This window comes from Ovis canadensis, chromosome 3 (genome assembly GCF_042477335.2).
Source record: "Ovis canadensis isolate MfBH-ARS-UI-01 breed Bighorn chromosome 3, ARS-UI_OviCan_v2, whole genome shotgun sequence".
Lineage (NCBI taxonomy): Eukaryota > Metazoa > Chordata > Mammalia > Artiodactyla > Bovidae > Ovis > Ovis canadensis.
In genome coordinates, this window is record NC_091247.1 from 162,292,361 (window position 1) to 162,316,145 (window position 23,785).

The window sequence follows — 23,785 nt, forward strand, 5'->3', positions numbered from 1 at the left end:
CGGCATGTGGGATCTTCCTGGACAAGGGATCGAACCCCTGTCTCCTGTATTAGCAGGCAGTTCCCTTACCACTGAGCTATCACAGAAGCCCGGAGGCATTGGTATTAGTGCTGAAGTAAACTTTAGAGGAATAACTATACTTGCTTACGGGGTTGTTCACAGCCTTGCTAAAAAACCTACTCTTCCTGAATACCTAGATTGAAAAATTATAATAATTTAAAAGTGAGATTTCATTGATAAAGCTCTAGTTCCCGCATAAGGTGCTGGTCCCTGGAAAGATGTATGACTAGCCCAAAATACTGGCTGCTTTTCCATTTTAAACCTGTCCATTATTCTTCCTCATCACAGTACGGTCAAATGTTTCCACCCCACATGTCACTGCTAAGCTCTCTTAACTGCTTTTATGTCCTTTGGATGCTCTACTGCACACAGAGGATTTACAGAAGTTCTCACTTTAATGTGTAGGGAATTTCCATTTCACACCATTAGTTCCCTAAAAACCATCAACTGGGAACAACTTCTAGTTAGTAAAGGCACAATTACTCTTTATATAAAGGAAACCAAAGGAATCGCTTGGAAGTTGAGCAAACATCTTAGATATTCCTATGAAGGGAATGCTGTATCTACTACCAAAACCCTAGATCTAAAATTAGATGGAATATGTAAAAGCATGAACTTGGCAATTTAAGACATTTGCCGCTTTTCCACTATACCATTGGGGGAGAGTGCTAGTTAGTGTTACAGCAGCAATACTAACACCACCCTATTGGCTTGTCTTCTTCCTGCTTTCAGTAAACTTGCACCAGTCCAGTGAAATCTGCCTCAGGATACATCACTCAGAAATCTGTAGAACTGCTTAGAGGCAGAACTATGCGCTCTACTGCAACTAGTCCAGCAACTCGCATTCAGCTGGCAAACACTGCCCTGGGGTGAAGCCCATGAAAAGACGTACGCCGGAGAAAGACTCGCAGAAGTGGCACAAAAGTTCTTGTTTTTATAATATCTTCCCAGGACGTCAGAAAATGATTGGATTTTAGTTAAAGAGATGGAATCTACCTTCAAAATGGAAAAACTACAGAAAAATACTCCAATTAATTAATCAATAGCTTACTTTGGCTAAATGATCATCGTAAGTCAGTGCAATTTATCACTGTAGTTAGAAGCATACCCTACCATATCCTCATAAAACAGGATGCTAGTGAAACATGTGAAGACATGACAGTCCTCTAGCCTTTTGCTGCTTCAGAACTTAAAAAAGACAAAGGCTAACCAGGATTTGACATTCAGGTACATACTTGCTTAGTACAAGCTGAGTTAGGAGATAGCTAAACATTGATTCTTACTCAGTTACGATGTTCTTAGGAAGTTCCTATTTGGACATCGATGGTTATCAGCCTGGTTGCACCTCAGAGTCATCTAGGAAGCTTTACAAAATTATCAAATGCCTAGATCAATTAAATCTGGAGGGTAGAGCCCAAAAATCAGTATATTCTCTGTTTCCCCAGATGATTCTAATGTGCAGCCAGGCTCTACACCACTGATACATCCCTTACAGAAAGCCATTGTATGAAAGCCATTTGTATCTAGATAGTTTTGTTTTTTCCAAATTCCACAAGAAAAGGGGACTTTTAGAAAAAGGCAGTTTACTGTTTGGTAAGTGCTGGTTCTCACAGATTATCTGAGTGCTGATTGAAGAGAAGCAAGTCCATGTCTTGGCAGAGATGGCAGAGTGTCAGGCTTTGCCAGCTGCCTCCAAAAACAAAGAATGCCCGGATGCCCATAAGAATCATGATTATGTATGCTGACTTCAGATTTAATCGTAATGGGGATTTGTGATGGTCCAGGCTGACACCAGCAGAGGAAGGAGCTTTAAGAAAGTGGTACCATGTTTTCTCCGCAAAGCCATCAGAAGACACAGTGCCCCAGAACACGTGCAGCAAGGTGATAACCAGTATCCTAAAGGCTGAATTTAGGAAGAACTGGGGAGGGGCTCCATGAATGCCCACTGTGCCTGGCCCCAAAGAGTCAGGGTATTTACAAAGGAAAATATTCCACTCATGATTCCAAAGCCCAAGCCAGAAACATAAGCCAGCGATCCACCGAGGGTGCTGTTTCATCTGGGTTTATACTCTTCAAACCTTCACCGGCTCTTTTAAGTTCATAATATGCAAACCAGAACATTTCTTGGATAAGGACTGAGACTAACACTCCTAAGATCAGCAGATATTTCTGTATTGGTCCATCTTAGTTGTCAGTAATGGTTGCTGTCATGAACCAAACTAGGGAGGAAAGCCACAGAGACACAAGCAGAAGAAAGCTCTGACGGTGAGGAAGATGATGCTCAAAGACTCAGTGATGATGGTGCAATGCAGAGGGCAAGCCCAGGACCAATGGCAATGAAAGTGCAGTCAAAAAGGACGGACACCCTCGAACCAACCCGGAGGCCACATAGGGGCCTGATGGGATGTGGGAGCACTGAGCCCTGACAGGACTGAGCGTGGGGGTGAAGGGGTCACCGGGAAGAGCAGAAAGGCGGAGGCAGGTTCTGCTTCTAGATTATTTCTTCAAGCTGGCTACTTCTATCTTCCATATCATTTGCTCTATTTCCAATGCATTCTTCATCTCATTTACAGTAAGCCCTCTACATACAAATGAGCTCCATTTTTAAGTCAAATCTGTTGATAAGTCCAACAGACTTAGCCTAGATACTGAATTTACACAATCGGCTATATACCACTGCTTTTACACTTGCTTGTGGACATCCTGGGCTTGAAATAAAGATACTGTACTATTGTGCCTTCTATAGTCCTGTACAGTAAAGCACACAAAAGCACAACCACTTGTGGAACATGCACACATGTGACAATGTAAGCCAAACACATGCCCTAACTTATGTAATTGAACATACGAACAGGTTTGCGTCTTTGAAAGGTTGCAACTTGAAGGTTCACATGTAGGGGACTTACTGTACTGAGTTCTTCAGCTCCAGAACTTCCAGGTTTGTGTTTTTGTTTTTTTAGCATTTCTGCCTCTTTGGTGACATATTCATTCTGTTCATTCATTTTACTCCTGAACTCAGTGAACTACCTTTCTGAGTTTTCTTGTTTTCTTTTAGCTCATTGAGTTTCTTCACAACAGCTATTTTGAATTCTCTGTTAGATCACAACACTTCATGACAAAGTTTGGCTTCAGGAGAATTGTTGGTTTCTTTTCGCAACACTGTGTTACTGTGATTTTTCATGGTGCTTGGTGAGTTGTTTCTCTGACAGCTTCATTTGAAGTAGGGAACACATTTCTTATTTAGGTGAATCACTGTTTAATTTAATTCTGAAAATTAACAGGTTGATAATTATAGGACTTTCTCTTCTTTTAAGTTGGTGGTTCTATAGCACAAGCTCTGGTTTCTCTTCCCTGAGTTGCCTCTGGCTGTATTTGAGAATCAACACGTTCCACCCTCCATCACCTCTGCCAGAAGTTGCAAGGACTTGTGCTTCCAGGATTGCTAGTGCCTTGTTGTTGCTGCTGCTGCTGTTGCTAGTGCTGCTGCTGACCCTGATGCTGCCTCTGAAGGCACCAGGTTGGCAGGCACCTCCACCATGCCTAAGGTCACTTGGGTTGTGGGCACTGACAGTGCAGAAGGGGGAGGTTGGTGGGGAGGGAACAAGGGTCAGGGGTGTCTGCTGTGTATCTAGGGTGGTTGGGATCACAAGCCTGATGCCCTGGGAAGGGATGCTAGAGTCTCGGGTGCCACAGCAGCTGGAAGAACCAGGGTCATAGATCCTGCCACCACTGCTGCCCAGTTCCCTGTGCCATGGGTGCTGTTGTGGCCAGGAGGCTAAAGTCATCTGTGCCTACTCTTCTGCTGCTATGAGTTTTCTGGGGCTGTGGGCTCAGTTTCCATGACTGGGGGCCAGGATCACTGGCACTGCCTCCTATTCCCCAGTTCTGCCTCTTCCATGTGCTCCAGCCCCCTAACTTCAGATGTACACATGTAAGGATCTCTCTGGCATCCTGCTGTGTCGGAACACCTTGGCTGAGTTATGAATGTCTTCGCTGAGTTATGCATGTCTTAGTTGTAGATTGAATCAGGGGGTACAGGGAGTGTCTCCTGTGTCTATACCCACCATGTTTTGACCGCTAATCTGACTTAAGAATTTTTCTCACCACTTAGTCCTTATTATGATTGTATTAATTATCAATCTGTGAGGGGAAAAAAAATGGGCCTAAAGAAGTTAAATGACTTTTCAAGACGATGCGGCTTGTAAGCAATGAAATTGGGATTTAAACCACATCTATTTGATTCCAAAGCCTCTACTTTTTTAATCTATAAAAAAAGGAGGATTCATTGGATAGTCTCTGACATTCCTAGATATCCAGATTTCAGTGAGTCTTTAGATGGCTAACACCAAACTCAGATTGATTATATGCTTTGCAGCCAAAGATGGAGAAGCTCTATACAGTCAGCAAAAACAAGACCAAGAGTGGACTGTGGCTCAGATCATGAACTCCTTATTACCAAATTCAGACCTAAATTGAAGAAAGTGGGGAAAACCACTAGACCATTCAGGTATGACCTAAATCAAATCCCTTATGATTATACAGTGGAAGTGAGAAATATATTGAAGGGACTAGATCTGATAGATAGAGTGCCTAATGAACTATGGACTGAGGTTCGTGACATTGTACAGGAGACAGGGATCAAGACCATCCCCATGGAAAAGAAATGCAAGAAAGCAAAATGGCTGTCTAATGAGGCCTTACAAATAGCTGAGAAAAGAAGAGAAGCACAAAGCAAAGGAGGAAAGGAAAGATATACCCATTTGAATGCAGAGTTTCAAAGAATAGCAAGGAGAGATAAGAAAGCCTTCCTCAGCTATCAACGCAAAGAAACAGAGGAAAACAATAGAATGAAAAAGACTAGAGATCTCTTCAAGAAAGTTAAAGATACCAAGGGAAAATTTCATGCAAATATGGGCTCGATAACGGACAGAAATGGTATGGACCTAACAGAAGCAGAAGAAGAGGTGGCAAGAATACACAGAACTGTACAAAAAAGAGCTTCATGACCCAGATAATCATGATGGTACGATCACTCACCTAGAGCCAGACATCCTGGAATGTGAAGTCAAGTGGGCCTTAGGGACCATCACTACAAACAAAGCTAGTGGAGGTGATGGAATTCCAGTTGACCTATTTCAAATTCTGAAAGATAATGCTGTGAAAGTGCTGCACTCAATATGCCAGCAAATTTGGAAAACTCAGCAGTGGCCACAGGAATGGAAAAGGTCAGTTTTCATTCCCATCCCAAAGAAAGGATATGCCAAAGAATGTTCAAACTACAGCACAATTGAACTCATCTCACACTCTAGTAAAGTAATGCTCAAATTCTCCAAGCTAGGCTTCATTAATACGCGAACCATGAACTTTCAGATGTTCAAGCTGGTTTTAGAAAAGGCAGAGGAACCAGAGATCAAATTGCCAACATCTGCTGGATCATTGAAAAAGCAAGAGAGTTCCAGAAAAATGTCTATTTTTGCTTTATTGACTATGCCATAGCCTTTGACTGTACTGGAGTGGGTTGCCATTTCCCTCTCCAATGCATGCATGCATGCTAAGTTGCTTCAGTTGTGTCCAACTCTGTGCAACCCCATAGACGGCAGCCCACCAGGCTCCTCTGTCCATAGGATTCTCTAGGCAAGAAGAGTGGAGTGGGTTGCCATTTCCTTCTCCATGGATCACAGTAAACTATGGAAAATTCTGAAAGAGATGGGAATACCAGACCACCTGACCTGCCTCTTGAGAAACCTGTATGCCAGTCAGGAAGCAACAGTTAGAACTGGACATGGAACAACAGACTGGTTCCAAATAGGAAAAGGAGTATGCCAAGGCCGTACATTGTCACCCTGCTTATTTAACTTATATGCAGAGTACATCATAAGAAATGATGGGCTGGATGAAGCACAAGCTGGAATCAACATTGCCAGGAGAAATATCAATCACCTCAGATATGCAGAAGACACCACCCTTATGGCAGAAAGGGAAGAACTAAAGAGCCTCTTGATGAAAGTGAAAGAGGAGAGTGAAAAAGTTTGCTTAAAGCTCAACATTCAGAAAACAAAGATCATGGCATCTGGTCCCATCACTTCATGGCACATAGATGGGGAAACAGTGGAAACAGTGGCTGACTTTATTTTGGGGGGGCTCCGAAATCACTATAGATGGTGATTGCAGCCATGAAATTAAAAGATGCTTACTCCTTTGAAGGAAAGTTATGACCAACCTAGACAGCATATTAAAAAGCAAAGATATTACTTGGCCAACAAAGGTCTATCTAGTCAAGGCTATGGTTTTTCCAGTAGTCATGTGTGGATGTGAGAGTTGGACTATAAAGAAAGCTGAGCACCAAAGAATTGATGCTTTTGAAGTGTGGTGTTGGAGAAGACTCTTGAGAGTCCCTTGGACTGCAAGGAGATCCACCTAATCCATCCTAAAGGAGATCAGTCCTGGGTGTTCATTGGAAGGACTGATGCTAAAGCTGAAACTCCAATACTTTGGCCACCTGATGCGAAGAGCTGACTCATTTGAAAAGATCCTGATGCTGGGAAAAATTGAGGGCAGGAGAAGGGGACGACAGAGGATGAGATGGTTAGATGGCATCACCAACTCAATGGACATGAGTTTGGGTCAACTCCAGGAGTTGGTGATGGACAGGGAAGCCTGGCGTGCCGCACTTCATGGGGTCCCAAAGAGTCGGACATGACTGAGCGACTGAACTGAACTGATTACTGGAATAAAGGATTATCTCAACAGGCCTAGGTTGTCCAAATCTTGCACATTCCAATGAAAAGTTTGGTCCTTGTCTGGTTCCTGAGAGAGAATCTCTAACACCTTGCACCATCCTGCCTAAAAAGAGTATCTCCATTTTTCTAGGACCTTGGGCCACTCCAGATAATTTATGCTGACAATTTGTATTTATTTAAGGGGGTGTGTGGTGTGCCATATATTAATAGTAACCAGTTGACTCTTAAAGGGGCTGAAGATTGAATAAATAAGGTCACCCGCATTGGCAATCATCCCAATCATCCCAATTTATCCCCAATAAAAACCAGAGACACCATGATTTAGTTGAGTCTCCATGATAGAAAATACTTCGTGTATGTTGTGACATGTAACTTCTGGGAAAATTAAACACTGTGTAACTCTACTGGGAGAAGTCACTTAGAAACTCATGTGTGTTCTACCCTAAACTCTGCCTTCTGATCTTTTTACTTCTGCTGCTTTTCATCTGTATCCCTTTGCCGTAATAAACTATAAGAGTGAATATAATAGCTTTTCTGAGTTCTGTGAGTCCTTCTGGCTGATCATTTAACATAAAAGTGGTCTTGGGGATTACCAACCATACTATGACTATTCTCAAGTGCTTGTTGTCAACACAGGACTACTGCTTCTCTGCAATCCAGAAGAGAACTCAAGAGTGACATTTCTCAAAATTACTTTCCCCACGTGATGATGAGGATTTGCCAATGAGACATTTTCATTAAACTTGGAAAGTAGAAGAGAAAGAGAAGTCATTATTTGGCAGAAGTACTTGCAGTCAGCTCCATAGACCAAGAATCAACAAATCTTTTCTGTAAAGGGCTAGATAGCAAATGGTTTAGTGTTTGCAGGCCAGTGTCTGTCACAACTACTGTACTCTGTCACTGTAAAGCAAAAGCAGCCATAAATAATAGACAAACAAGTGAGTATAGCTGTGTTTCAATAAACCTTTATTTATGGACACTGAAATTGGATTCCATGTAATTACATCTCACAAAATATTGATTTTTTTCTATCATTTAAAATAATAAATCTATTCTTCACCCACACATTGCACAAAAACAGCCAGGTCAGTTTTTCCCATGGCCATAGTTTACCAACCTCTCATACAGACAAATCAGCAGATATAGGATTCTCAGTGGTGTCTCAGTGAGCTCTTAAGATTCACCCACTTCAGTGTTTCAGAATGGCACTCTTGGAAATGGCTTCTCTGATTCTGATCCCCTGGCCTTTCAAGATGGTTTGTAGGTCCTTACTTTCCTCTTATGAAACTCTCCATGTTTGAAATATAGAGGGTGGTTCCTGCTTTAATCATAAAACTCTGGCTGTTAGAACATTTAGTATTGGCAGCAGCTTCAGTAAAATAGAACCTCAAAGAAGAGAATCTGGGATATGTTCTGTGATCTAAAGGAAGTTAAAAGAATTAATAACCTCATTGCTAGTAAAAATTAAGACTTTTGGTACACAGCATGCCATGGCAAAGCATTCCTTAAATTTCCACTTCTAGTTGCCTAGAATTAAGTATCTAGAGAGAATTAAGCACTGGAAGACTAAATGACTATTACAACAGAAAGTTTCATAGAAAGTCTGACAACAAGGACCAGGGAGCTGAATATATAACATTGCAGCTTATAGAAGGAAAGCTTTGAAATTCTCAAGAAGTCAGAGAAACAAAGAGCCTTTAGGAGTGTCCTGAAACAACCTTTTATTTCTTGTAGCTACATGGTTGAGATACCTGAAAATCAAAACCAAAATGTGATGCTATAGTTGGCTGGATAACTATGAAAGTTGGACTGATAATGAACTTTGTCAAGTCTCTTAAGTTATGGTGTTGACTGGGAAAGAATGGGGTCATGGGAATTAGAATGGGGCACTTAGAGACATTCTAAAGAAGAGAAGAGGCTGCTACTCTCTACTGGCAGTTACAGGCAGATGCTGAGCAGATAATACATGAGAAGCATACAGCATTTTTGTTCATGCTCTCCATGACCACCCACTGCAGTGTTGCTGGATGGGCAAACAAAATAAATAATCTATTGGCAGTGGGCTTCTTGACCCGCCCTTCCCTATCCCATCTGACAGGAGGGAAATGTCCAGTTCCCTATATTCAGATACAAAGAGGAATTTCTCTTTGCTTAAAAAGAACACTGACTAATGACCAAGATCTGTTATTCAAAATATTAGAAAATTTGTTAATATGACACTTCACTTCTTAGCAATGCTAAACAAAAGGATTATTGAAACCTAAAAAAGTAAGCCACTTTCCTAAAACAAGTAGGACAGGATGGGTATTGATCAGTGTTCACAGCCATGTATACAGTACAACACATTTAGATCCATATATGTTCCCTAGATAGATATCGAGGAAAGAAATTTTCTCTGCATCAAGAACTTTTGAGTCTTTTGAACTCTGTGGCTCAAGACCCTGTCTCAATGCACAGAATACCTGAGCACTCAACAAATGTGTATTTAGGATTTTGATTTGCCTGAGCAGAATGAATCCCTCCCTCCCCAACTGTTATTGACAACTTAATAGTCAACAACTAATATTACAGCAATAATCAGCAATGTAGCATTATTAAAAGTCCCAAAGTCAGCCTTTCTCAAAAAGACCTTTAGATGGGGTCATGGATTGTTTATTTTCTTTGGTTTAAAGCAACCCAACTTTCACTGCATATTTGCCAATTTGCACATTTTTAAACAAGGAAATTTTAGAACTTGGTCATATTCAATGAAATTATGATTTGTTTTCCAAAATATATGTGAATGTATTTTGGAACAAGAAGAGCACCCTATTTCTAATGCCAAGATTATTTCCTTGCTTTGAACATAATACATCATGATTTCAACTGAAATAGATTTTTAAGGAAAGCATACTTTCCCATAGAATTTAGCTTTCTGTACTGAAATCTTTGGATGGAGAAAGAAATGGCAACCCACTTCAGTACTCTTGCCTGGAAAAAACCATGGACAGAGGAGCCTGGTAGGCTACAGTCCTTGGGGTTGCAAAGAGTTGGACATTATTGAGTGACTTCATTTTCTTTTTTCTTTTTTTTTTAATTTTAATATCTTTAATTCTTACATGCGTTCCCAAACATGAACCCCCCTCCCACCTCCCTCCCCATAACATCTCTCTGGGTCATCCCCATGCACCAGCCCCAAGCATGCTGCATCCTGCGTCAGACATAGACTGGCGATTCAATTCTTACATGATAGTATACATGTTAGAATGTCATTCTCCCAAATCATCCCACCCTCTCCCTCTCCCTCTGAGTCCAAAAGTCCATTATACGCATCTGTGTCTCTTTCCCTGTCTTGCATACAGGGTCATCATTGCCATCTTCCTAAATTCCATATATATGTGTTAGTATACTGTATTGGTGTTTTTCTTTCTGGCTTACTTCACTCTGTATAATCGGCTCCAGTTTCATCCATCTCATCAGAACTGAGTCAAATGAATTCTTTTTTACGGCTGAGTAATACTCCATTGTGTATATGTACCACAGCTTTCTTATCCATTCATCTGCTGATGGACATCTAGGTTTTTTCCATGTCCTGGCTATTATAAACAGTGCTGCGATGAACATTGGGGTACATGTGTCTCTTTCAATTCTGGTTTCCTCGGTGTGTATGCCCAGCAGGGGGATTGCTGGGTCATAAGGTAGTTCTATTTGCAATTTTTTAAGGAATCTCCACACTGTTCTCCATAGTGGCTGTACTAGTTTGCATTCCCACCAACAGTGTAGGAGGGTTCCCTTTTCTCCACACCCTCTCCAGCATTTATTGCTTGCAGATTTTTGGATCACAGCCATTCTGACTGGTGTGAAGTGGTACCTCATTGTGGTTTTGATTTGCATTTCTCTAATAATGAGTGATGTTGAGCATCTTTTCATGTGTTTTCATTTTTACTTTCGCTGAAATCTTTGGAAAGGATTCCACTGACTATTTTAAAATTACATTTGTAAAACTGCTATATGAAGTATATTTTGGGTTATAAAGTTATTTTACACACAATTTTATTTTATAACAAAAGTCTCCCCTTGTGACATGCCTCTTCATCTAGTGGATAGTATTTAGGGAAATTCCGAGGCTAGTAAAGTTCAAGAAAGAATATAAAAGAATACTCTATCAAACAGCATTTCTAGATATTTAAATATAAATATTTTATGGAAATTACTTAGCACTACTGGCCAGTAGAGGACTTCTGTAAAGTTCAACAAAATAATGGAAAAAGCAATATCAATGTGACATGTCTAAAAAAGTAAATACAACCAAATTGTACCTGGTTTTTTTCTGAAGGTAGCATTGACCTTTTGTTTCAACACTCTGAAACGAAATTTCCACTGAGAGCAGGAACTTTGAGAGTAGGGACTTCAGTTCACTGCTTCCCTCTGTACCTAGCATATCAAGGTGAGCAAAGCCTTCAACTAGTATTCTTTTTATATTTTTTAATTTATTTTTTTATTGAAGGATAATTGCTTTACAGAATTTTGTTGTTATCTGTCAAACCTCAACATGAATCAGCCATAGGTATACATATTTCCCCTCCTTTTTGAACCTCCCTTCCATCTCCTGCCCCACTCCACCCCTCTAGATTGATACAGAGCCCCTGTTTGAGTTTCCTGAGCCATACTGCAAATTCCCATTGGCTATCTATTTTACATTTGGTAATGTAAGTTTCCATGTTACTCTTTCCATACATCTCACCCTCTCCTCCCCTCTCCTCATGTCCATAAGTCTATTCTCTATGTCTGTTTCTCCATTGCTGCCCTGTAAATAAATTCTTCAGTACCATTTTTCTAGATTCTGTATATGTGTTAGAATATGATATATCTTTCTCTTTCTGACTTACTTCATTCTGTTTAATAGGTCCTAGGTTCATCCACCTCATCAGAACTGACTCAAATGCATTTCTTCTTATGGTTGAGTACTATTCCATTGTGTATATGTACCACTTCTTTATCCATTCATCTGTCAATGGACATCTAGGTTGCTTCCATGTTCTAGCTATTGTAAATAGTGCTGCAATAAACAATGGGATACATGTGTCTTTTACAATTTTGCTTTCCTCAGAGTATATGCCTAGGAATGGGATTACTTGGACATATGGTGTTTTTATTCCTGGTTTTTTAAGGAATCTCCATACTGTCTTCCATAGTGGCTGTATCAATTTACATTCCCACCAACAGTGCAAGAGCATTTCTTTTTCTCCACACCCTCTCCAGCATTTATTGTTTACAGACTTTTTGATGATGGCCATTCTGACAAGTGTGAGGTGATATCTCACTGTAGTTTTGATTTGTATTTCTCTAGTAATGAGCAATGCTGAGCATCTTTTCGTGTGTTTGTTAGCCACCTATATGTATTCTTTGGAGAAATGTCTGTTTAGGTCTTTTTCCCATTTTTTTAATTGGGTTGTTTGTTTTTCTGGTATTGAGTTGTATGAGCTGCTTGTATATTTTGGAAATTAATCCTTTGTGAGTCTTTTCATTTACTATTATTTTCTCCCATTCTGAGGGTTGTCTTTTCACCTTACTTATAGTTTCCTTTGCTGTGCAAAAGCTTTTAAGTTTAATCAGGTCCCACTTGTTTCCTTCTGTTTTTATTTCCATTACTCTTGGAGGTGGGTCATAGAGGATATTGCTTTGATTTATGTTCCTGAGTGTCCTGCCTATGCTTTCCTCTAAAAGTTTTATAGTTTCTGGACTTACATTTAGGCCTTTAATCCATTTTGAGTTTATCTTTGTGTATGGTGTTAGGAAGTGTTCCAGTTTCATTCTTCTACCTGTAGCTGTCCAGTTTTCCCAGCACATTTATTGAAGAGGCTGTCTTTGCCCCATGCTATATTCTTGCCTCCTTTGTCAAAAATAAGGTACCCATAGGTGCATGGGCTTATTTCTGGGCTTTTTATCTTATTCCATTGGTCTATATTTCTGTTTTTATGCCAGTACCATGCTGTCTTGATGACTGTAGCTTTACTGTATAATCTGAAGTTGGGAAGGTTGATTCCTCCAGCTCGATTCTTCTTCCTCAAGACTGCTTTGGCTATTCAGGGTCTTTTGTGTTTCCATATGAATTGTGAAATTTTTCGTTCTAGTTCTGTGAAAAATGTCATTGGTAATTTGATAGGGATTGCATTGAATCTGTAGATTGCATTTGATACTATAGTTATTTTCACACTATTGATTCTTCCTACCCAGGAACATGGAATATCTCTCCATCTGTTTATGTCATCTTTGACTGCTTTCATTAGTGTCTTATAATTTTCTGTGTACAGTTTTTTTGTCTCTTTAGGTAAGTTTATTCCTAGATATTTAATTTTTTTTGTTGCAATAGTGAATGGGATTGATTCCTTAATTTCTCTTTCTGATTTTTCATTGTTAGTATATAGAAATGCAAGCGATTTCTGTGTATTGATTTTGTATCCTGCAACTTTGCTAAATTCACTGATTAGCTCTAGTAATTTTCTGATACTATTTTTATGGTTTTCTATGTACAGTATCATGTCATCTGCAAACAGTGACAGCTTTACTTCTTTTCTGATCTGGATTCCTTTTATTTCTTTTTATTCTCTGATTGCTGTAGCTAGGACTTCCAGAACTATGTTCAATAATAGTGGTGAAAGTAGACACCCTTGTCTTGTTCCTGATCTTAGGAGGAATGCTTTCAGTTTTTCACCATTGAGAACAATGTTTCCTGTGGCTTACAATATATGGCCTTTACTATGTTGAGGTAGGTTCCTTCTTCGCCCATTGTTTGAAGAGTTTTAATCATAAATGGGTGCTGAATTTTGTCAAAGGCTCTTTCTGCATCTATTGAGATGACCATATGGTTTTTTGTCTTTCAATTTGTTAATATGGTATATCACATTGATTTTCATATATTGAAGAATCCTTGCATTACTGGAGTAAACCCAACTTGATCGTGGTATATGAGCTTTTTGATGTGTTGCTGAATTTTGTTTGCTAAAATTTTGTTGAGGATTTTTGCATCTATGTTCATTAGTGATATTGGCCTGTAGTTTTCCTTTTTTGTGTTGTGTTTGTCTGGTTTTGGTATCAGAGTGATGGTGGCCTCATAGAATGAGTTTAGAAGTGTTCCTTCCTCTGAAATTTTTTGAAAGAGGTTTAGAAGGATAGGTATTAGCTCTTCTCTAAATGCTTGATAGAATTCTTTTGTGAAGCTATCTGGTCCTGAGCTTTTGTTTTTGGGAGATTTTTGATTACAGCTTCAATTTCGGTGCTTGTGATTGGACTGTTCATATTTTCTATGTCTTCCTGGTTCAGTCTTGGAAGATTGCACTTTACTAAGAATCTGTCCATTTCTTCCAGGTTATCCATTTTATTGCCATGTAGTTGTTCATAATAGTCTCTTATAATCCTTTGTGTTTCTGAATTGTCTTTTATAAACTCTCCTTTTTCATTTCTAATTTTGTTGATTTGATTCTTCTTTTTTTCTTGCTGAATCTGGCTAAAAACTTGTCAATTTTGTTTATCTTTTCAAAGAACCAGCTTTTAGATTTATACTATTGTTTCTTTCATTTCTTTTTCACTTATTTCTGCTTGGATCTTTATGATTCTTACCTTCTACTAGTTTTGGGGGTTGTTTTGTTCTTCTTTTCCCAGTTGTTTTAGGTGTAAAGTTACGTTGTCTATTCGATGTTTTTCTTATTTCTTGAGATAGGATTCTATTGTTATAAACTTCCCTCTTAGAACTGCTTTCATTGCATCCCATAGGTTCAGAGTTGTTTTCATTGTCATTTGTTTCTAGAAATTTTTTGATTTCCCTATTGATTTCTTTAGTAACCAGTTGGTTATTTAGAAATGTGTTACTTAATCTTCATGTGTTTGTTTCTTACAATTTTTGTTTTTCTTGAATTGATATCCAGTTTCATAGGATTGTGGTCAGAGAAGATGCCTGATACAATTTCAATTTTCTTAAATTTACTGAGGTTTGATTTGTGACCCAAGATGTGGTCTGTCCTGGAGAATGTTCCATGTGCACTGAAGAAGAAGGTGTATTTTTCTGCATTTGGATGGAATGTCCTGAAGATATCAATGAGATCCATCTCATCTAATGTATCACTTAAAACTTTTGTTGCCTTATTAATTTTCTGTTTTGATGATCTGTCTAATGTTGTGAGTGGGGTGTTAAAGTCTCCTACTATTATTGTGTTACTTTCAATTTCTCCTTTTATGTCTGTTAATGTTTGTCTTATGTATTGAGGTGCTCCTGTGTTGGGTGCATATATATTTAGAGTTGTTATGTCTTCCTCTTGGATTGACCCCTTGATCATTATGCGGTGTCCCTCCTTATCTCCTGTAATCTTCTTTATTTTAAGGTCTATTTTGTCTGATATAAGGATTGTTACTTCAGCTTTCCCATTTGCATGGAATATATTTTTCCATCCTCTGACAGAATGTGGTCCACTGGAGAAGGGAATGGCAAGCCACTTCAGTATTCTTGCCTTGAGAACACCATGAACGGTATGAAAAGGCAAAATGATAGGATACCAAAAGAGGAACTCCCCAGGTCATTAGGTGCCCAATATGCTACTGGAGATCTGTGGAGAAATAACTCCAGAAAGAATGAAGGGATAGAGCCAAAGCAAAAACAATACCCAGTTGTGGATGTGACTGGTGATAGAAGTAAGATCCGATGCTGTAAAGAGCAATACTGCATAGGAACTTGGAATGTCAAGTCCATGAATCAAGGCAAATTGGAAGTGGTCAAACAAGAGATGGCAAGGGTGAACATTGACATTCCAGGAATCAGAGAACTAAAATGGACTGGAATGGGTGAATTTAACTCAGATGGCCATTATATCTACTACTGTGGGCAGGAATCCCTCAGAAGAAATGGAGTAGCATCATGGTCAACAGAAGAGTCTGAAATGCAGTACTTGGATGCAGTCTCAAAAACGACAGAATGATCTCTGTTCGTCTCCAAGGCAAACCATTCAATATCACAGTTATCCAAGTCTATGCCCCAACCAATAACGCTGAAGAAACTGAAGTTGAACGGTTTTATGAAGACCTACAAGACCTTTTAGAACTAACACCCCAAAAAGATGTCCTTTTCATTATAGGGGACTGGAATGCAAAAGTAGGAAGTCAGGAAATACCTGGAGTAACAGGAAAATTTGGCCTTGGAATGCAGAATGAAGCAGGGCAAAGACTAATAGAGTTTTGCCAAGAAAATGCACTGGCCATAGCAAACACCCTCTTCCAACAACACAAGAGAAGACTCTACACAGGGACATCACCAGATGGTCAACATCAAAATCAGATTGATTATATTCTTTGCAGCCAAAGATGGAGAAGCTCTATACAGTCAACAAAAACAAGACCAGGAGCTGACTGTGGCTCAGATCATGAATTCCTTATTACCAAATTCAGACTCAAATTGAAGAAAGTAGGGAAAACTGCTAGACCATTCAGGTATGACCTAAATCAAATCCCTTATGATTATACAGTGGAAGTGAGAAATAGATTTAAGGGCCTAGATCTGATAGATAGAGTGCCTGATGAACTATGGAATGAGGTTCGTGACATTGTACAGGAGACAGGGATCAAGACCATCCCCAAGGAAAAGAAATGCAAAAAAGCAAAATGGTTGTCTGGGGAGGCCTTACAAATAGCTGTGAAAAGAAGAAGGGGAAAAGCAAAGGAGAAAAGGAAAGACATAAGCATCTGAATGCAGAGTTCCAAAGAACAGCAAGAAGAGATAAGAAAGCCTTCTTCAGAGATCAATGCAAAGAAATAGAGGAAAAGAACAGAATGGGAAAGACTAGAGATCTCTTCAAGAAAATCAGAGATACCAAGGGAACATTTCATGCAAAGATGGGCTCGATAAAGGACAGAAATGGTATGGACCTAACAAAAGCAGAAAATATTAAGAAGAGGTTGCAAGAATACACAGAAGAACTGTACAAAAAAGATCTTCACGACCCAGATAATCATGATGATGTGATCACTAATCTAGAGCCAGACATCTTGGAATGTGAAGTCAAGTGGGCCTTAGAAAGCATCACTATGAACAAAGCTAGTGGAGGTGATGGAATTCCAGTTGAGCTCTTTCAAATCCTGAAAGATGATGCTGTGAAAGTGCTGCACTCAATATGCCAGCAAATTTGGAAAACTCAGCAGTGGCCACAGGATTGGAAAAAGTCAGTTTTCATTCCAATTCCAAAGAAAGGCAATGCCAAAGAATGCTCAAACTACTGCACAATTGCACTCATCTCACACACTAGTAAAGTAATGCTCAAAATTCTCCAAGCCAGTCTTCAGCAATACATGAACTGTGAACTCCCTGATGTTCAAGCTGATTTTAGAAAAGGCAGAGGAACCAGAGATCAAATGGCCAACATCCGCTGGATCATGTTAAAAGCAAGAGTTCCAGAAAAACATCTATTTCTGCTTTATTGACTATGCCAAAGCCTTTGACTGTGTGGATCACAATAAACTGTGGAAAATTCTGAAAGAGATGGGGATACCATACCACCTAACCTGCCTCTTGAGAAATCTGTATGCAGGTCAGGAAGCAACAGTTAGAACTGGACATGGAACAACAGACTGGTTCCAAATAGGAAAAGGAGTACGTCAAGGCTGTATATTGTCACCCTGCTTATTTAACTTATATGCAGAGTACTTCGTGAGAAACGCTGGACTGGAAGAAACACAAGCTGGAATCAAGATTGCCGGGAGAAATATCAATAACCTCAGATATGCAGATGACACCACCCTTATGGCAGAAAGTGAAGAGGAGCTAAAAAGCCTCTTGATGAAAGTGAAAGAGGAGAGCAAAAAAGTTGGTTTAAAGCTCAACATTCAGAAAACGAAGATCATGGCATCCGGTCCCATCACTTCATGGGAAATAGACGGAGAAACAGTAGAAACAGTGTCAGACTTTATTTTTGGGGGGCTCCAAAATCACTGCAGATGATGACTGCAGCCATGAAATTAAAAGACACTTACTCCTTGGAAGAAAAGTTATGACCAACCTAGATAGTATATTCAAAAGCAGAGACATTACTTTGCCGACTAAGGTCCATCTAGTCAAGGCTATGGTTTTTCCTGTGGCCATGTAGGGATGTGAGAGTTGGACTGTGAAGACGGCTGAGTGCCGAAGAATTGATGCTTTTGAACTGTGGTGTTGGAGAAGACTCTTGAGAGTCCCTTGGACTGCAAGGAGATCCAACCAGTCCATTCTGAAGGAGATCAGCCCTGGGATTTCTTTGGAAGGAATGATGCTAAAGCTGAAGCTCCAGTACTTTGGCCACCTCATGCAAAGAGTTGACTCATTGGAAAAGACTCTGATGCTGGGAGGGATTGGGGGCAGGAGATGAAGGGGACGACCAAGGATGAGATGGCTGGATGGCATCACGGACTTGATGGATGTGAGTCTGAGTGAACTCCGGGAGATGGTGATGGACAGGGAGGCCTGGCATGCTGCGATTCATGGGGTCGCAAAGAGTCGGACAAGACTGAGTGACTGAACTTTGTCTGATATGAGGATTGTTACTTCAGCTTTCCCATTTGCATGGAATATATTTTTCCATCCTCTCACTTTCAGTCTTTGTGTGTCTTTAGCTCTCAAGCGGATTTCTTTTAGACAGCATATATATGGGTCTTGTTTTTGTATCCATTCAGCCAGGCTATGTCTTTTGGTTGGAGCATTTAATCCAGTTACATTTAGTGTAATTATTGATATATATGTTCCTATTGTCATTTTCTTAATTTTGGGGATTGATTCTGTAGATCTTTTTTCTTCTCTTGTATTTCTTGACTATATAAGTCCCTTTAACATTTGTTGTAATGCTGGTTTGGTGGAACTGAATTCTCTTAACTTTTTGCTTGTCTGAAAAGCTTTTTATTTCTCCATCAATTTTGAATGAGATCCTTGCCCTGGGTACTGTTGTCTTGGTTGTAGACTTTTCCCTGTCAATACTTTAAATATATCCTGCCATTCCCTTCTGTCCTGCAGAGTTTCTGCTGAAAAATCAGCTGTTAAGCATATGTGGTTTCCCTTGTATGTTACTTGTTGCTTCTCCCTTGCTGCTTTTAATATCCGTTCTTTGTGTTTAGTCTTTGTTAGCTTCATTAGTATGTGTCTTGGTGTGTTTCTCCTTGGGTTTATTCAGTATGGGACTCTTCATGCCTCTTGGACTTGACTATTTCCTTTTCCACCTTGGGGAAATTTTCAACAATAATCTCTTCAAAAATTTTCTCACACCCTTTCCTTTTCTCTTCTTCTTCTGGGACCCCTATAATTCAAATGTTGGTGCATTAGATATTGTCCCAGAGGTTTCTGAGACTATCCTCAATTCTTTTCATTCTTTCTGCTTTATTCTGCTCTTCAGAAGTTATTTCCACCATTTTATCTTCCAGCTCACTGACTAATTCTTCTGCTTCAGCTATTCTGCTATTGATTCCTTCTAAAGTATTTTTAACTTCAGTAATTGTGTTGTTTGTCTCTGTATGTTTATTCTTTAATTCTTCCAGGTCTTTGTTAATTGATTCTTGCATTTTCTCCATTTTGTTTTCAAGGTTTTTTATCATCCTTGTTATCATTATTCTGAATTCTTTTTTAGGTAGCTTGCCTATTTCCTCCCCATTTATTTGGACTTCTGTGTTTCTAGCTTGTTCCTTCATTTGTGTAGTATTTCTCTGCCTTTTCATATATTTTTTTTAAAACTTACTGTGTTTGAGATCTCCTTTTCCCAGGCTTCAAAGGTTGAATTCTTTCTTCCCTTTGGTTTCTGCCCTCCTAAGGTGGGTCCACTGGTTTCCGTAAGCTTCCTATAGGGTGAGATTTGTGGCGATTTTTTTTTGTTTGTTTGTTTGTTTTTCCTCTGATAGGCAAGGCTGAGTGAGGTGGTAATCCTGTCTGCTGATGATTGGGTTTGTATTTTTGTTTTGTTTGTTGTTTGGATGAGGCATCCTGCACAGGGTGCTACTGGTGGTTGGGTGATGCTGGGTCTTGTATTCAAGTGGTTTGCTTAAAATGAGTCCTCACTATTTGATATTCCCTAGGGTTAGTTCTCTGGTAGTCTAGAGCCTTGGAGTCAATGCTCCCACTCAAAAGGTTCAGGGCTTGATCTCTGGTCAGGAATAAGGATTTCACAAGGGGTTTGTTATAGCATTAAGTAAAATTAAAACAAATATCCAAAAATGAGAAGTCAAAGATGAACCCCGGACAAATGGCAGTTACACCCTTGTTGGGGAGCTTCTCTGTAGATCAGCATGTCCGTCACTTAAAGGAGCACTCTGGGTGGGGTCCTGCTCTGTAGTTCAGTGCCTCAGGTGTTTGATGGGCTGGGCTCTCTGTTGTTCAGCTGCTGATGCTGATCTGTGAGGAGAGAGAGGCTATGGTGATGGCTCCACCCACCACACATGACTCAGCAGTATCGCCTTGCTTCCGTGGCTGCCCGGCTTTCCTCCACAGGCATTTCCCACCACAGTCTCCTCCTTCACCTCCTCTTGATCCATCTCGCCACAGTCAACAGCAGCCCTCGCCCTGGGATCCCTCCACAGTCTCCAGACTCCGCATCCCTGTCTGGGGTATGTATGGCTGTGGCAAGGACTGTCTGATTCTCATTCCATTTAGGCTGCCACAGATCAGCTGTTTCACTCAGCCTTAAACATTTCTCCTCTGACTCAGACAATTGCCCGGATGTGGGGATCAGACCCCTGCTTCAGTTCCCCACCCAGGTGCATGGTACTAACACCCCTGCTTTTCCCTCTAGTTCCTTCATCCTACCGAGTTTTGTGTGGTTCCATATACTCTTCTCCTCTGGTCAGGTAGTCCTGTCTGCTTCTCAGCTGGTGTTCTGCATGCACTTCTGTGTCTGAAGGTATATTCCTGGTGTATCCATGGACAGAGATGTACTCCACGTCCACCTACTCCTCCGCCATCTTCAACTAATATTCTTTTAATGAATTAGCATAAATGGATAATAGACAAATTTTTATTACATTTTATGCCATCTTTATTTTTTCCCCACCTCACCCCCAGTGATTAAATACTGCATTTTTTTTAAGTTTAAGGACTTCATGTCTGCTTCAATTAGCACTAATAACCTCTCAAACCATATATCTTATGTTTGCTCAACATTGTCACTTGAATATCTTTCATGCAGACACTTCAAATTGAACCTAGGGTCTTTCCCTGCTCTCCCTCCCCTGCCTCCCCATTGCTACCACCAAGGTGCTCCCATCTCAGTAAACATTACAATCCACCAGCTATCACCAAGGATCTTCCTTTGTCTCTCTCTTTGTCTTAACCCCTAGACCCAGACACTACCAAGTTCCATAAATTTTATTTCCAAAATCCTTTTCCAATCCATCTACTCATCTCTATTTCCATCATCGCTAATCCAAATCACCCAACTCTGTGTAAATCTGTTCAAAAGGCTTTTAACTCTTCTCCCTGCATTCACCCTTTTACTCTCTAATTCGTTCTGTACAACTCAGCTAGAGATCTTTTTAAAATTCACACTACTTCAAGACTGGCTCCTGTCTGAAAGCTTTGAGTAAGGATGAGGAGAAAAGGGAACTCTTGCTCACACACAATAGGAATGTAAATTGGTGCAGCCACTATGGAAAACAGTATAGAGGCTCCTCAAAATATTGGAAAAATAGAGCTACTATGTGATTCAACAATCCAACACCTAGGCATATAATCAGAAGAAATAACAACAGGATATTGAAGAAACAACTGCATGTCCATGTTCACTGCAGCATTACCCACAATAGCCAACACATGGAAACAACCTAGGTGCCCATCAATGGATGAATGGATAGAGACGATGTGGTGTGTGTATGTGTGTAAATATATATATTATTCCATTGCATAATGGAATTCAACCGTAAGAAAGAAGGAAATCCTACCACTTGGAACAACATAGTTGGGCCTTGAGGGCATTATGCTAAGTGAAATAATCCAAACATAGAAAGACAAATATTGTATGGTATCATGAATATGTGAAAGATTTTTAAAAGTCAGATTCTTAGACAACAGAAAAACAGTGCCAGAGGCTACAGGATGGGAGAAATAGGGAGAAGCTGATAAAAGGGTACAAACTTTCAACTGTAAGATGAATAAAGTCTGAGGATCTAATATAAAATATGGTGACTATAGTTGATACCATTGTCATATATAATATAAATTGGCCAAGAAAGTAGAACAAAATTTTCTTCCTCCAACATAACAGGAATTAAATAAATATGTGAAGTGGCAGGTGAATAAATTAACTCGATAGGAAGAATTCTTTCACCATGTATACATATACCAAATCACCACAATGTACAGTTTAAATATCTCACATTCTATTTGTTGATCATATCTCAATAAAACAGAAAAAAAGTATAGATTTCCTGGTGGAAAAAAAAGACAACTTTCAAAGGCTTTTTTCCTTATGACTGACCTCTGTCTACATCTTCAGCCTCATTTTGTGTCACCATCCCCTTATTCATAACCATGTGTTGCTAAGAAAGCTAACAGAGAGAGAGATCCAGGATTCAGTCTGAGAATAGATAGATTTAAGGCCATGGCTTGGCCAGACAGGAAGAACTGAAAAGAGGCAGGCAGTAAATAGATTAGTTTAACTCAATCAAGTGGTGGAGTAACCTGGGATGGGATTTTCAGACTCTAATCAGATGGAATTAGATACTGTTCAAAGTGAATCTGGGACACATACCTTGTGAGAACACATTATCTGGAGGGCATAGATTTTTTTAAAAAAAATCATATTGGTTAGCAGAAAGGAGAGAATAAAACCTAAGACTAAGTCAAAATTCTCTAGCTAATCAGCAACCTCAGTGTGCCCCAATTTGCTTGAGAAGATAGCCTCCATATTCTTGGAACTGTAAAAGCGTTTCACTGATAGATGCCAGGCCACCACATGCAAAAGTGTGCTGGGTGTGCACTGTGCAACTCTGTGAAAGTGAAGTTGCTCAGTCGTGCCTGACTCTTTGCAACCCCATGGACTGTAGCCTACAATGCCCCTCCAGAGTCTACCTATTAGAGAGCATTTGGTATGAATGTTACCCCCACAGTTGTTCAGGGAATCATGCATGCAGCCATACATAGCAGTCTTCATGATTAAGTATATTTCACCTCCAGGTAGAATATTAATACTTCTGTGTTAAGTTCAAGATTAAAAATTTGTAATCAATAGTTGGGTCTTCCCTGATGTCTCAAAGGGTAAAGAATCTGTCTGCAATGTGGGAGACCCAGGTAAGATGCCCGGGTAGGGAAGACACCTGGAGAAGGCCATGACAACCCATTTCAGTATTCTTGCCTGGAGAATCCCATGGTCAGAGGAGCCTGGTGGGCTACAGTCATGGGGTAGCAAAGAGTCAGACACAACTTTGATCTTCGTATAGGTACTATTTAAAGCATTCATATTGAAGAGAATAAATATATCAAAGATTAGGTTTGTGAATTAGTAGGAAACAGCAGATTCAAACTGGGAAAATCTGAGAAAGTATTTACTAAAGAGATTACTAAAAATGGGTAAATAGCAGTATGAAGCTAGTGACAGTGGCAACCTTTCAAGTCCTGACAAGCGTGAAGAGTGGGTCATGACCAGAACCCAGAGGCAGAAGGGCTGGATGTTGTACTCTTAAACTCAATCATTCCATCAGGCAGTCCCTCCTGACTTCTTTTCCCTCAGCCCTGCCAAGTATTTTATTCCATGTTATGTCTCTTTCTGCTTAAAATATCTAGATTGGTTACTACTTCCTGCACTAAATCTGGACTGACCTAGATACCCAAAGCAGCAGCAGAGATCAGAACTTCAAGGAGAAAAATGTGAGACTGATTATTTATTATTTTTTTAATTTTATTTTTTTTTCATTGATGTGAATTTACCACAGGTGTACATGAGTCCCCAAACATGAACCCCCCTCCTACCTCCCACCCCATATCATCTCTCTGGATCATCCCCATGCACCAGCCCCAAGCA

General features: G+C 39.9%; 1 pseudogene; it reads right to left on the bottom strand.

The window, feature by feature from the left end:
- Positions 1-1,667: 1,667 nt before the first annotated feature.
- On the bottom strand, positions 1,668-20,306 carry LOC138436353 (gamma-secretase subunit APH-1B pseudogene; annotated as a pseudogene).
- Positions 20,307-23,785: the final 3,479 nt, after the last annotated feature.